The 6,000-nt window shown below is 43.6% G+C and overlaps 2 pseudogenes; both read right to left on the bottom strand.

Moving 5' to 3' along the window:
- Nucleotides 1-516: 516 nt before the first annotated feature.
- LOC132770228 (targeting protein for Xklp2-like) lies at nt 517-3,639 on the bottom strand (annotated as a pseudogene).
- Nucleotides 3,640-4,464: 825 nt separating this feature from the next.
- LOC137094749 (targeting protein for Xklp2-like) overlaps nt 4,465-6,000 on the bottom strand; it is a 153,726-nt pseudogene continuing 152,190 nt past the window's right edge.

Raw genomic sequence — 6,000 nt, 5'->3', positions numbered from 1 at the left:
CCCTCTTGCTTCCCCTTCCCCAGGAATGTTTCACCTTATTTCTACCTTAGAACTATATTATCACAGCTCAAAGTCCTTACCTAAACAATTGCATTAAGTTGTTTGGTCGCACAACCTTTTCAAATGCTCAGGGTACTCTGATGCTTCCAGTGAGTCAGAGAAATCAAAATGATTACTGAAAACATTTCTTGCAACATTTAACAGGCATAAAAAATAATTTTCTTCTGTGGCAGCCCCCATTATATTCAGCTAATAAGACAAATGGAAACTACAATGCAAACAGATCTATTGGAGTATTTATATGGGGGTGCTAATGTAGCAAAACTGACAGAGAGGAGCAGCTTCACTTTTTAAATGGACATTATAGCCAAACTTGATTTTCTGACAGGCCACACTATTACCTTTCTCTTTTCTTGTTTCATCTTGTGCCACCTGTTTGCAAGATCCTGTGTAGTGTGGATGTCAGTGGTCCCAACCACAATGAAAACGAAGACACCATATGTTGAATAAATGTGATCAAAATAGGGCAACTGGAGTGATCAAAATGGGGCAACTGGAGACCCTTTCTTTCTGAAGCTCTTCAATTTTATTCTATTTCTGAAGCAGCCTCTCTTTGTCCCAGGAGTCAAAAGAAAATGGGCACATCTCCACTTGCCTTTGCCCTGGGGCCTTTGGCTTAAGGAGTACTGGCTTGGCTTTGATCATTGCAACCACTTTTTCTTCCTTCTCTTTCTCTTCTCTTGACAAGGCATTGACTCTGTTCTTCAGGGCAAAAGTGTCAAGACGCTGCAGCCGAAACTTGGCAGAAATAGGCAAGACAGCTCTCAGTCAACACAGAAGGAGTCTTTTCAGAGTTTAAAGCAGTGGAGAATGCCAAAATCCAATCCTAAGGTCATATCAACGTGAAGCTCACCAGCTAGCCCAAACAAAGTCCAGGGTTATTCACAAAGGCAGTCCAAACAAAGTAGCAGGCACAACACATCATCTGAGAGTCCAGTCCAAGGGTCAAACAAATAAACAGCTCTCCAAGATCCACAATATGCCAAACACAGTCCAAGGGTCAAAGTCATTGGCTGAAATATCCAATATAACTATTGCTTCTAGCACTGTCCTGTTTCCAGTGCCCTTCTTTATCTACTGTCTCTCTAACAACTCTACAGCTGGTCTTTCCTCTGTTGGGCCAATCTCTTTGACCAGCAAAGCTGAATTAAGTCCATTCTCAGCTGCAACTGTGTGATGCACATTAAGTCCTGCCTTTCTTCCTGCTCTGACTCAGCTGCCACTATAAAGTCCTGCTCCTTTGCAGCAGTATCATTCTCAGGGATGTCCAAGCTGTTTATCACCCAAGAGCTGCAACTCTGCTGTTGTGATACAATCCCTCTCCTACTCATTCACTTCTTGGCCCATGGTCCTTGACAAAAAGCCGGGGAATTGGGAACTGTAAGGGGAACATGTTTTTTCTCTGGAACACCCATCACATCCTCTAAAATTGTAAAGGGGCACGACTTTAAGTGGAACTCATAGTGCTCCTCCTCCTGAGGTTTCTTGTTCTTGCAGTCCTGAATATTCTTCTCTAGATCCAAGTTGAAACCAATTGATTTGGTGGGCTCTTTTGTTGGTGCTTCTTGGGTAAAAAGGGAGCACCCTTCAAGATCTGGTAGATGGGTTCCTGAGTTTTGTACTGCTGGAGGTTGGCAATCTCCTCAACCTTCAATTCATGTGGCAGGCCTGAAACCGGTCTTAGTCTCAATGTGGGGGTTTTTTGCTATTGTCATCTTGGGTTCTAAAGGTCTGTTACCGAGTGTGAAAGACCCCCCTCCCCAAGTCAAAAATTATTAAATTAATTCACTTGGTACCATGACGAAGTGTTCCGCAGGTAGCACGACTTTTTAGTTTGACAAAGAAATGTACTCATATGCCAATATCTGAGGACCTGGAGATGCCCAGCAGTGGTTATCAACATCCAGGAAGCTCAATGACCCCCACTGTATTATTTCTATCTCCTAATAAAAGGGTTACCTTTATCTGATCACTTCTTGGCTCTTCCTTTCACTTCCTGTGTCTCTTTTTCACTCCCTTCCACATTCCAGCCCCACAGCCTACAGGTGCCCCTTCCCCACACTGGTGCTTCCTCACATGCCCTCCCACCTTCCATCCTTTCCAGGGACCTCACAGCCTTGATTTCACCAGACTTTCCAGTTCTTTCACCGTTCCATTCTGTTGCGTGTCATCCTGGACTTCACAAGTTTTCAGTACCCAATGAGTATTTATATTAAGAAAGCAGGATTAGAATGAGAAATTCCTTTCTCTATTCCTATGTATGTCTTCCTAAAAGGGGTTTTCTGTCTCTACTCCTCTCTTCCTGTTTGCTACTATCTCTTCCCCATTTAAAGTTATAGAAATGTGATCTCTTTGAGGTATCCAGTAACTTCCTCATTCTGCCATTTTGATTGTGCCTAGGCTTTGACCACATGGTCGGCCTCCATTTTCTCCCTCTTCTGCCTTTTGTCTCCTGTGAAGATGCATCTTGCCATTCTCCAGCAAGATGTAGCTGAGTGCATACGTTTTATATCTTTACCTTTGCCTTCCTTAGAATATGAAATTTAGAAAGATAGTTAACTCCAAGAACTTTCCTATCCAGAATTTATTTCTTTTACTTCAATAAATCAATGGATCATGTTTTTTAGTGATGAGACGCTAGGTAAAGGTAAAGGTAGTCCCCTGACATTAAGTCCAGTCATGTCTGACTCTGGGGTGTGGTGCTCATCTCCATTTCTAAGCCGAAGAGCCAGCGTTGTCCGTAGACACCTCCAAGGTCATGTGGCTGGCATGACTGCATGATGAGACGCTAGTGAATGGTTATTATAGTAATTGTGTACTAATTGTGTATTAGGTTAGGTTGTTAACTGTTTTTTATATTGGTGTATTGAATTTTGCTGTTCTTGTGTGTTGTGAACCGCTGTGAGTCGCCTCCGGGCTGAGAACAGCGGTATATAAATAAATAAATAATACTTTTGAACATATATTTTGGCTCTGCAACCCTGTGCCATCCTAAGCAACAGAAGCTTATCCCAGCTCACCACATGTAAGTTTCTGCTGATTTTGAAGTGTTTCTAGCACTCCGCTATATTTTTGGTGGAATCACCCCAAGAGAGGGTTATTTTTTTAGTCTAATCACTCACAGATTCCCAACAAATTCACTTGCATTGCAGCATGTCCTCGGATAAATTGACCTCTCACCTACTCACCCAGAATCCTTCTGTCTCTACTTCCCATAATCCCAGTATAAACAGCCCAACTACAAATCCATAACTCATGGCTCCATGGATATTGAAACCCACTATTCCCTCGGTATCCACAAATTCCTATTTCTTGCCCCTTTTTCACAATAGCTCCCCGGGATCCACTCACTCCTTTCACCACTATCCACAAATTGTATTTTACCCCTTTATTCACGTTTTGTCAAGTAACCCATCCCTCATCCCCTTCCTGCGTCTAAGTCCATGTCCCACCATCTGTGTCTGTCCCCAACCTTCGTGGACTTGGAGACCAAGTAGGTTTCCTTCATGATCCACAAACCCCTTACGTATGTCCTCCTCTCCCGTGGCTCTCAGCCATCCATGGGACCCTCATGTGCATGGTTACCCTATTATTTTTGCCCTTTTCTCCATTTTTCTTCCCCATAGGATACCCTGGGTGGTATCATCTGGTATGGCAGTTCACAATTCACAAGAAAGCTGTACCCTGTTTTCCCAACAGAAACATTTCCCCTTTGTCACATTCCCAGCAACTAACCATTTAATCCTTTGAGGATGAACAATATTCTTCTGCTTTGGACTAAATGGACAACAGTGCCAGAGGCACTGGACTCATATAGATCATGATCTCTGTCACAATAACAGTTTCTTGGGATCATGTAGGTTCCATTGCTCGTACCCCATAATCCAATCAAGAAATCATTTCCAACACTTTTGTCTCCTGGACTGCTGGCCCCTCTCCAGCAAATGGATAGGGGAAAATCTACATCAAGAGTGGGGAACACTCTCTTATTGGCTAACAGGAACCAAGCTCTCATCTTCACCTGGAACCTCTCCTGACATCATCAGAGCTCAGCCAATCATGGTGGCGCCAGTACAGCTGGGCAGGAGAGAGAAATTTGAATGTGCACAGTATAAAAATGCCTGTTTTTCACTGTACTATATTTCACCTCATTTTCACAGATTATCACATTGCTGGCATTACTTTCAGCTGATTATGAAGTAATTTGGTGACTTTTCTTCAACTTGGTGAGGTTTATTTGGGTACATTGGCTTCGTTACTCGCCAAGCACATGTACTAAAACTGGCCAAGCACTAGTACTGCTCTCCACTTAATGGACTTGATATCCACATCTCAGGTTCTGGTATCCGAGGCCATTTTAAATTGTTCTATTTTAATTTGTGCCTTCATAAACATTCCTGCTCCTTAGGGATTACATTTTTGGAAGTTTTCTACTTGCTACGTCAAGGACACATACTCTCAAACTTCTTATTGTTGCCCTGGGAGAGATTGAATGGCTTGGGGATCATGGGTCCTTTTGGCAGTTGGACGAGAGACAGCAGGTGTCTCCTCAGGGCTGCTATGAAGTCTATCTCCTTGTATTCTGCACCAGACAGGCTCTCCCCATGCTGCTTAATCTTTTCATCTATGAAGAAATGAAAATCTACTGGCTTTGTTTTATGGGTCGCTGTTTTCATAGGTTGACCTGGTCCAATGATGGCTTCTCTAAGAAGATTTTTATTCTTTCTGTGCAACTCAGTCACCTCTAGCTACTGTTGTTGCATATTCTCCACTTCTAGCTCCTTTATGGTCTTCCCCTTGAGAGAGAGATTCCCCCTCTTTGGCATTGCAGGTGCAACTGGTCTTCCCTGGAATAGCATATCTGTTCAAGGGTATTTCACCCAACAGCTTCTTAGGGACCTGATACAGACTCTTTGTTTCTTTTAATGATATGGTTCTTGCTTCCTTGTTAGCAGCATGTCTTTCTGCTTGGCTTTTAGCCATGATTCTGCACGGGGCACTCTTTTGTCAGGCCAAGAGCCCCCTTGTTGCACTTCCAGTCATTCTGCCAGCAGCTTATATTGCTGCCTCATTTGATGTGTCTGTATGCTCTGTCACAGGATCAGCAACACTTGAAGTTGCTGTATTTGGGAGTCTGCTTGACACTGCTGTAGGTCTGCGAAGGAATAGAGGTGAATCTGCTGACGAAGATACTCTCGGTATTGTTTGCTCCATCTGGACAGGCTGAACAGAACTGGACTCCAAAGCCCTGAAAACGGGTGCGGGGGGGGGGGGGGACTGGTGCCATGGCCCACAGAAAAGGGGTTGGTGCTCAGACAGGAGGCTTGCCACTGCGGGCCGGCTGCTTTTCGCTACTGCCATGCTTAATCCATGCCGCTAGCGCTTGTGCCGTAACCACTGACACTGCTACTTACTTCTGTTCTATTGGATAAAATAAGGCCACAACTTTAAAGGTTACAGCTTATCAGAGTTGGCACACCCACTGTGTCATGGATCCCTTATTGATATGCAATGCCGTACTGTATTATTTCGCTCCTGAAACAGTTGCTGAGCTGCCCCAGTGCCTGTGTGTACTGACCTAAATTTGAATCCAGGACCCATACCAACCTCAGTTATAACAAATACAGGAAGGGTGGGCTGGAGATCCTGATGAGACTGTGGGGACACCCTCTTCAAGCCAATGGGGAGCCGGCAAGTGTCTGGCTCCCATCAGTTTATTATTATTATTATTATTATTATTATTATTATTATCTTTATTTGTACCCCACTAACATCTCCCGAAGGACTCGATGCGGCTTATAAAGGCCAAGGCCTCAATAAAGACAACAGCATAATAATACACATAACATTATAAAGCAAATCAAAACATTAAGCAATAACAGTAAACAATAAGAACAATACACCATAACACAATAAAACTAGGGCCGGGCCGAATGTAAT

Source organism: Anolis sagrei, chromosome 3, assembly GCF_037176765.1.
Source record: "Anolis sagrei isolate rAnoSag1 chromosome 3, rAnoSag1.mat, whole genome shotgun sequence".
Taxonomy (NCBI): Eukaryota; Metazoa; Chordata; class Lepidosauria; order Squamata; family Dactyloidae; genus Anolis; species Anolis sagrei.
This window is presented reverse-complemented; position numbering and strand designations above follow the sequence as displayed.